The 9,091-nt window shown below is 44.7% G+C and overlaps 1 pseudogene; it reads left to right on the top strand.

Moving 5' to 3' along the window:
* The window catches only part of LOC104984992, a 32,293-nt pseudogene that overhangs the window by 16,480 nt on the left and 6,722 nt on the right, over positions 1–9,091 (top strand).

Genomic DNA, 9,091 nt, shown 5'->3' with positions numbered 1-9,091 from the left:
CTGCTGCTGCTGCTAAGTTGCTTCAGTCGTGTCCGACTCTGTGCGACCCCAGAGACGGCAGCCCACCAGGCTCCCCCGTCCCTGGGATTCTCCAGGCAAGAACACTGGAGTGGGTTGCCATTTCCTTCTCCAATGCGTGAAAGTGAAGTCGCTCAGTCGTGTCTGACTTTTTGCAACCCCATGGACTGCAGTTCACCAGGCTCCTTCGTCCATGGGATTTTCCAGGCAAGAGTTCTGGAGTGCTGGAACCTACCAAAAAAAGGATACCCCATGTCCAGAGACAAAGAAGAAGCCACAGCAAGATGGTAGGAGGGGAACAATTATGATAAAATCAAGTCCCATACTCCTCAGGTAGGCAACAAACTTGAGAACGATAATACCAAAGAAATTCTCCCACTGTTGTGAAGGTTCTGAACCTCATATCAGGTTTCCCAGCCTGGGGATCCAACAAAGGGACTGGGAACCCCATGAGAATCTGCCCTTGAAGACCAGAGGATTTGATTACAAGACTTTCACAGGACTGGGGGAAACAGAGATTCCAGTCTTGGAGGGCTCAACAAAACCTTGCCTGAACCAAGACTCAGAGGAAAAGAGCAGGAGAGTGAACCAAACCACCTGCTAGGGTTGTAGGGTCTCCTGTGGAGGTGTGGCTTGGCAGGAGTTCACCACTGGGATGGGGGTACCAGTCTGGGAAGGTCCCCTTTGGCATAAACCCTCTTGGCAGTCACCATTGACAACACAGCCTGTAAACCTAAGGTCTGGGTCACCTCAGGCCAAAAGAAATACCAGGAAGGGACCACAATCCCACCTCAGTTCAGTTGCTCAGTCATGTCTGACTCTTTCTGGCCCCAAGAACTGCAGCACACCAGGCCTCCCTGTCCATCACCAACTCCCGGAGCTTGCTCAAACTCATGTCCATTGAGTTGGTGATGCCATCTAACCACCTCATCCTCTGTCATCCCCTTCTCCTCCTCCCTTCGATCTTTCCCAGCATCAGGGTCTTTTTCAGTGAGTCAGTTATTCGCTTCAGGTGGCCAAAGTATTGGAGTATCAGCTTCAGCATGAGTCCTACCAATGAATATTCAAGACTGATTTCCTTTAGGACTGACGGGTTGGATCTTCTTGTAGTCCAAGGGACTCTCAAGAGTCTTCTCTAATACCACAGTTCAAAAGTATCAATTCTTCGGCACTCAGCTTTCTTTATAGTCCAACTCTCACATCCATACATGACTACTGGAAAAACCATAGCCTTAACTAGATGGACCTTTGTTGGCAAAGTCATGTCTCTGCTTTTTAATATGCTGTCTAGGTTGCTCATGACTTTTCTTCCAAGGAGCAAGTGTCCTTTAATTTCATGGCTGCAGTCACCATCTGCAATGATTTTGGAGCCCAAAAAAATAGTCTCTCACTGTTTCCATTGTTTGCCCATCTATTTGCCATGAAGTGATGGGCCCCGATACCATGATCTTTGTTTTCTGAATGTTGAGCTTTAAGCCAACTTTTTTCACTCTCCTCTTTCACTTTCAATAAGAGGCTCTTTAGTTCCTCTTTGCTTTCTGCCGTATGGGTGGTGTCATCTGCATATCTGAGGTTATGATATTTCTCCCAGCAATCTTGATTCCAGCTTGTGCTTCATCCAGCCCGGCGTTTCACTTGATGTACTCTGCATATAATTTAAATAAGCAAGGTGACAATACACAGCCTTGATATACTTCTTTCCCAATTTGGAACCAGTCTGTTGTTCCATGATCGGTTCTAACTGTTGCTGCTTGATCTGCATACAGATTTCTCAGGAGGTGGGTCAGGTGGTCTGGAATTCTCATCTCTTTCAGAATTTTCCAGTTTGTTGTGATCCATACAGACAAAGGCTTTGGTGGAGTCAATAAGGCAGAAGTAGATGTTTTTCTAGCATTCTCTTGCTTTTTCGATCATCCAGCGGATGTTGGCAGTTTGATCTCTGGTTCCTCTGCCTTTTCTAAATCCACCTTGAACATCTGCAAGTTTATGGTTCACATACCGTTGAAGCCTGGCTTGGAGAATTTTGAGCATTACTTTGCTAGCATGTGAGATGAGTGCAAATGTGCGATAGTTTGAACATTCTTTGGCATTGCCCTTCTTTGGGATTAGAATGAAAACTGACCTTTTCCAGTCCTGTGGCCACTGCTGAGTTTTCCAAATTTGCTGACATATTAAGTGTGGCACTTTCATAGCATCATTTTTTAGGATTTGAAATAGCTCAACTGGAATTCCATCATCTCCACTAGCTTTGTTCGTAGTGATGCTTCCTAAGGCCCACTTAACTTCACATTCCAGGATGTCTGGCTCAAGGTGAGTGAGCACACCATCGTGGTTATCTGGGTCATGAAGATTTTTTTGCATAGTTCTTCTGTGTATTCTTGCCACCTCTTCTTAATATCTTCTGCTTCTGTTAGGTCCTTACCATTTCTGTCCTTTATTGAGCCCATCTTTGCATGAAATGTTCCCTTGGTATCTCTAGTTTTCTTGAAGAGATCTCTAGTCTTTCCCATTCTGTTGTTTTCCTCTATTTCTTTGGGTTGATCACTGAGGAAGGCTTCCTTAATGTCTCCTTGCTATTCTTTGGAACTCTGCATTCAGATGCTTATATCTTTCCTTTTCTCCTTTATCTTTTGCTTCTCTTCTTTTCTCAGCTATTTGTAAGACCTCCTTAGACAACCATTTTGCCTTTTTGCATTTCTTTTTCTTGGGGATGGTTTTGATCACTGCCTCCTGTACAATGTCACGAACCTCCATCTATAGTTCTTCAGGCCCTCTGTCTATCAGATCTAATCCCTTGAATCTATTTGTCACTTTCACTGTATAATCATTAAGGGATTTGATTTAGGTGATACCTGAATGGTCTAGTGGTTTTCCCTACTTTCTTCAATTTAAGTCTGAATTTGCCAATAAGGAGTTCATGATCTAAGCCACAGTCAGCTCCCGGTCTTGTTTTTGCTGACTCTATAGAGCTTCTCCATGTCTGGCTGCAAAGAGTATAATCAATCAGATTTTGGTATTGACCATCTGGTGACGTCCATGTGTAGAGTCTTCTCTGTTGTTAGAAGAGGGTGTTTGCTATGATGAGTGCATTCTCTTGGCAAAACTCTTTTAGCCTTTGACCTGCTTTGTTTTATATTCCAAGGGCTAATTTGCCTGTTAATCCAAGTATCCCTTGACTCCTACTTTTGCATTCCAGTCTCCTATAATGAAAAGGACATCTTTTTGGGGTGTTCCTATTACCATTTGCTTAATTGTTTTTGGTTTATTTTCAGTAGGTAGGTCTTATCCTTCTCTTGTTTCCTGGCTAGAGAAGTTCCTTTAGCATTTGTTGTAAAGCTGGTTTGGTGGTGCTGAATTCTCTTAACTTTTGCTTGTCTGGAAAGCTTTTGATTTTTCCATCAAATGTGAAGGAGAGTCTTGCTGAGTAGAGTATTCTTGGTTGTAAGTTCTTCCCTTTCATCTCTTTAAATATATCATGCCATTCCCTTCTGGCTTGTAGAGTTTCTGTTAAGAAATCAGTTGATAGCCTGATGGGAGTTCCCTTGTATGGTTTTTGTCATTTTTCTCTTGCTGCTTTAATATTTTATCCTCTCTTGAATTTTTGTTGGTTTGATTACTACGCGTCTCAGGGTCTCCTCCTTCCTGGGACACTGCGCTTCCTAGGTTTGGTTGACTATTTGCTTTCTCTTGTTCAGGAAGTTTTCAGCTATTAGCTCTTCAAATATTTTCTCAGGTCCTTTCTCTCTCTCTTCTCCTTCTGGGACCCCTATAATGCGAATGTTGATGTGTTTAATGTTGTCTCAGAGGTCTCTTAGGCTGTCTTTGTTTCTTTTCATTCTTTCCTCTATCTTCTGTTCTGAGGCAGTGGGATTTCCACCCACTGGATATCAGCTGCTGAAATCACACCATTTCCTATTCAAGCAGAGGTGACTATGAAAACAAACTTCTTTGGCACCAGAGTTGTGTGCACAGAGCTCCTGCCTCTACTAAAGCCCCAAGGTGAGTCTGATTGGAGCCCAGACTGCAGTGCTTCTGGCAAGATCTGGGCCCACCTGGCTCTGGCCTCATCTACAGGCCCCCTGCCGCTCCTGCCCAGCTTCCCTGGCCTCCACCGTGTCTCCACCCAGCCAGCTGTCTTGCACCCTGAGGTCCCGCCACACACTGCCCAGGTCCTTGGTGCTATCTATCTGTCCACCTGCTTTTTGCACATCTGGCTCTTTCTTCTCTTTCCCATCTTAGCTCAGAGGTTTCCATCTCAAGAGGCCCTTGACTTGCTCTGTGCCCATCACAGGGTTAGTTCCTCAGGAGTCCTTCCCAGACCTTCCCTCTCCCCTGCCCGCCTCTTACACAGGCTAGTGGCGCCTGCACCACCACCAGTTCATTAGCACACCCCCCCCACCCCCCACCACAATCTGTCAACTGCCTAGAAAATCCCCAGAGTTCCAGGCACACATTTTGTTTTCTTACTTCTCTGTCCTCTCCAGATTTCCCCCTTCCTCCCCTGAATTCCCCCATCGAAAACACATATTTCCAAAGACTCATCCTTTCCCCGAGGCATCTTGGTCACTGATAACCTCATCCACTCACCAGGCACCTGGAGGTCACCTTGCCTGCCCACTTATTGTCATTTAGCAGGTCCTAAAGGAGTACGTCAAGGCTGTATATTGTCACCCTTCTTATTTAACTTATATGCAGAGTACATCATGAGAAACACTGGACTGGAAGAAACACAAGCTGGAATCAAGATTGCCGAGAGAAATATCAATAACCTCAGATATGCAGATGACACCACCCTTATGGCAGAAAGCAAAGTGGAACTAAAGAGCTTCTTGATGAAAGTGAAAGAGGAGAGTGAAAAAGTTGGCTGAAAGCTCAACATTCAGAAAACGAAGATCATGGCATCTGGTCCCATCACTTCATGGGAAATAGATGGGAAAACAGTGCAAAGTGTCAGACTTTATTTTTCTGGGCTCCAAAATCACTGTTGATGGTGACTGCAGCCATGAAATTAAAAGATGCTTACTCCTTGGAAGGAAAGTTATGACCAACCTAGATAGCATATTCAAAAGCAGAGACCCTTTGCCAACAAAAGTCCATCTGGTCAAGGCTATGGTTTTTCCTGTGGTCATGTATGGACTGTGAAGAAGGCTGAGTGCCGAAGAATTGATGCTTTTGAACAATGGTGTTGGAGAAGACTCTTGAGCGTTCCTTGGACTGCAAGGAGATCCAACGAGTCCACTCTGAAGGAGATCAGCCCTGGGATTTCTTTGGAAGGAATGATGCTAAAGCTGAAACTCCAGTACTTTGGCCACCTCATGCAAAGAGTTGACTCATTAGAAAAGCCTCTGATGCTGGGAAGGATTGGGGGCAGGAGGAGAAGGGGACGACAGAGGATGAGATGGCTGGATGGCATCACTGACTCAATGGACATGAGTCTGAGTGAACTCTGGGAGTTGGTGATGGACAGGGAGGCCTGGCGTGCTGAGATTCACGGGGTCGCAAAGAGCTGGACACGACTGAGTGACTGAACTAAACTGAAGAGTTGTCCGATTGAGTTTCTTTCCAGCCTTCTCCTCCATCCCAGCTCTACACCCAGGACTTCAGCTGTCATTTCCAGACAACTGTAAACCCTTCTAAGGGAACCCCTGCCCTTCCTGAGTCTTTTGCTTTCTGAGCAAGCTCACTGCCCCTCCCAGAAATCCTGAAGAGAAGTCCAAGCCCTTAGCATGGCTAGTAGAGATCTCTGTAATCCGATAACTGCCTTTCAGTGTGCTCCGTGTTCTGGACAAAACAAACTCATATTCCTTTGGGTTGAACTACTGTAATGTTTACATTGAAGTAGGGGCCAGGTGGGTTCTTGGGCTTCCTGGTGGCTCAGAGGTTAAAGCCTCTGCCTGCGTCTGCCTGCAATGGGGGAGACCTGGGTTCGATTCCTGGGTGGGGAAGATCCCCTGGAGAAGGAAATGGCAACCCATTCCAATATTCTTGCCTGGAGAATCCCATGGACAAAGGAGCCTGGCAGGCTATAGTCCATAGGGTCACACAGAGTTGGACATTACTGAAGCCACTTAACACACACATGCACAGCATAAATTGCTCCACAGATTGACCTTGATCCAAGTTAATTCAGGCTCTTGTGAAGGGTACCTTTTGTGGTCTGTTCTGAACCAAAAACAGTTCTTAACCTTAACTTTCTCTAGCAAACTTACTGATGCAAATGATTTAGTCAAAGCTACCAGTCTCTTCCTAATTGCTTTTTAGCACAGCTTTCACTTTTTTTGCTTTTTTACTCAAAGAAGAAAGAAAATGGGCCTTGGACAGAAAGTATAGTAGTACAGTTAAGAGTATGAAGCCATTTATGTACATTTTAAGTGAATATAAAAATGATATCATTAAGTGTTCAGAAATAAAAGTAATGGTTTAGGTTTCATCACCCATCCACCTCTCTTCCTAATCTTCTCCTCCCTTTCCTCATGAATAGACCCAGTTTTTGATATCATAGCTGTTGTTGTTCAGTCACTCAGTCCTGTCTGACTCTTTGTGACTCCATGAACTGCAGCACGCCAGGCTTCTCTGTCCTTCACCATCTCCCGCAGTCTGCTCAAACTCATGTCCATTGAGTCTGTGATGCCATCCAACCATCTCATCCTCTGTCGTCCCCTTCTGATATCATAGTGGCCCCTGCTTTTTTGAATTCTGAGCTCTCAGCCATTAGCCAGGCTGTAACAGGACTATGTTCAACATCTAAGTTACTTCTAGCTTTTGGAAATTATTAACAGAGCTGCTATAAACATCTGTGCATGGGTTTTCATGTAACAATAAAATTTCATTTATCTATGGTAGATGTCCTAATGTCCAATTTTTTCAACTCCGTTTGTTAAAAAGACTTTTTAAAATAAAATTGACCACAAAATTATGGGCAACTGATATTTTACAGAGGTGTGCCTCTCTCTTGATTGTGTACCACGTCAAGATTATTCTAGCATCATAATAATTCTTGAGTATTTCTCTTTTCCAAAAATATTTTTGCTATTCTTGTTCTCTTGCAATTGCACATAAATTTTTGAATGTTTGTAAGTACAAAAAGAACTTACTGAGATTTTGATTGAAATTGCATTAAATCATACAGCAATATGAGAACAACTGACATTTTACGCGAGTCTGTCAACTCTTGAAAGCAATGTGTCCCTCCATTTAGGTGTTTTTATTTTACCACCATCCACGGGATGCTCCAGGCTAGAATACTAAAGTGGGTTGCCATGCCCTCCTCCAGGGGACCTTCCCTACTCATGGATCCAACCCGAGACTCTAATGTCTCCTGCTTTGGCAGGCCGGTTCTTTACCACTAGAGCCACCTGGGAAGCCCCCACACTCTGGTTCAAAGAAATCCCATCCTTTTGGAGGAACTTTGGGCCTCTTGGTTTTTATGTCCTATCTTTTCCCCTTTCTTGTGCTAAATCTCTAAGCCACAGGTCTGAAGGTGGGGGCAGGGATGGTGACCCTTCTGAAAGGTTGCTGCTGCGAGCCATGTGTTATGCCTGGATTCCTGACCTCCCCAGGAGAGGATTTGAATTCAGGTCAGAGAGGAGGCTTGACACCTGGAGCTTCTTATGTCCCAAAGTCTTATTAAAGTATAATAGAGATGGTGCAAGCTTTTGACATAGACTCAGAAGGGGACAGAAAGAGTGCTGTCTTGCTAGTTTTTCGCAAGGTGTTTTGTCTCTTAGCAAGCTATTAATCAGATAAGAGAGACGCCTCAAGGCTGCAGGAGTTTCACCAGGCCGCTACCCCACAGTATGCACTTTTGAGATAGCATGGCAGGAGGTAGTCATCCCCGCCCCCTTGCTCCCCCGCACTGGCAACAGGAGGCACTTTTTGAAGAAAGGCAAATTCATTCCGAGGCAAATACATCATTTTATTCACACAGCTTAAGAAAAACATTTCCATAAGAAAAACACATTGGTTACCTCAAGGCAGAACCAGGTGTCCTCAGCACAGAATTAAAAGATGCCTCTTATTTTCTGTAAAGGAAAAAGAAAGTCTGCCACTTGCAGTTTGTTTCCTCTTACCACTTGGGGATTTCTGGCCTTTCTACCTGTTCAGTTCAGTCTCTCAGTCATGTCTGACTCTGCCACCCCGTGGACTGCAGCACACCAGGCCTCCCTGTCCATCACCAACTCCCAGAGTTTACTCAAACTCACGTCCATTGAGTCGGTGATGCCATTCAACCATCTCATCCTCTGGCGTCCCATTCTCCTCCTGCCCTCAATCTTTCCCAGCATCAGGGTCTTTTCAAATGAGTCAGTTCGTCGCATCAAGTGGCCAAAGTATTGGAGTTTCAGCTTCAACATCAGTCCTACCAATGAATATTCAGGACTGATCTCCTTTAGGATGGACTGGTTGGATCTCCTTGCAGTGCAAGGGACTCTCAAGAGTCTTCTCCAACACCACAGTTCAAAAGCATCAGTTCTTCTGCGCCCGGCTTTCTTTATAGTCGAACTCTCACATCCATACATGACTACCGGAAAAACCATAGCCTTGAGTAGAAGGACCTTTGTTGGCAAAGTAATGTCTCTGCTTTTTAATATTCTGTCTAGGTTGGTCATAACTTTTCTTCCAAGGAGTAAGCGTCTTTTAATTTCATGGCTGCAGTCACCATCTGCAGTGATTTTGGAGCCCAAGAAAATAAAGTGTGCCACTGTTTCTGCAGTGGGACTTCCCTCATAGCTCACTTGGTAAATCATCTGCCTGTAATACAGGAGACTCAGGTTCAATTCCTAGGTGGGGAAGATCCCCTGGAGAAGGAAATGGCAACCCACTCCAGTACCCTTGCCTGGAAAATCCCATGGACAGAGGAACCTGGCAGGCTACAGTCCATGGGATCCCAAGAGTCTGACACGACTTAGTGACTAAACCACCACTGTTTCCACTGTTTCTCCATCTATTTGCCAGGAAGTGATGGGACCGGATGCTGTGATCTTAATTTTCTTAATGTTGAGCTTTAAGCCAACTTTTTCACTCTCCTCTTTCACTTTCATCAAGAGGCTCTTTCTTCTTCACTTTCTGCCATAAT

This window comes from Bison bison, unplaced genomic scaffold (genome assembly GCF_000754665.1).
Source record: "Bison bison bison isolate TAMUID 2011002044 unplaced genomic scaffold, Bison_UMD1.0 scf7180017864037, whole genome shotgun sequence".
NCBI lineage: Eukaryota > Metazoa > Chordata > Mammalia > Artiodactyla > Bovidae > Bison > Bison bison.
The sequence above is the reverse complement of the archived record's forward strand: the minus strand, read 5'-3'. Positions and strand labels throughout refer to the sequence as shown.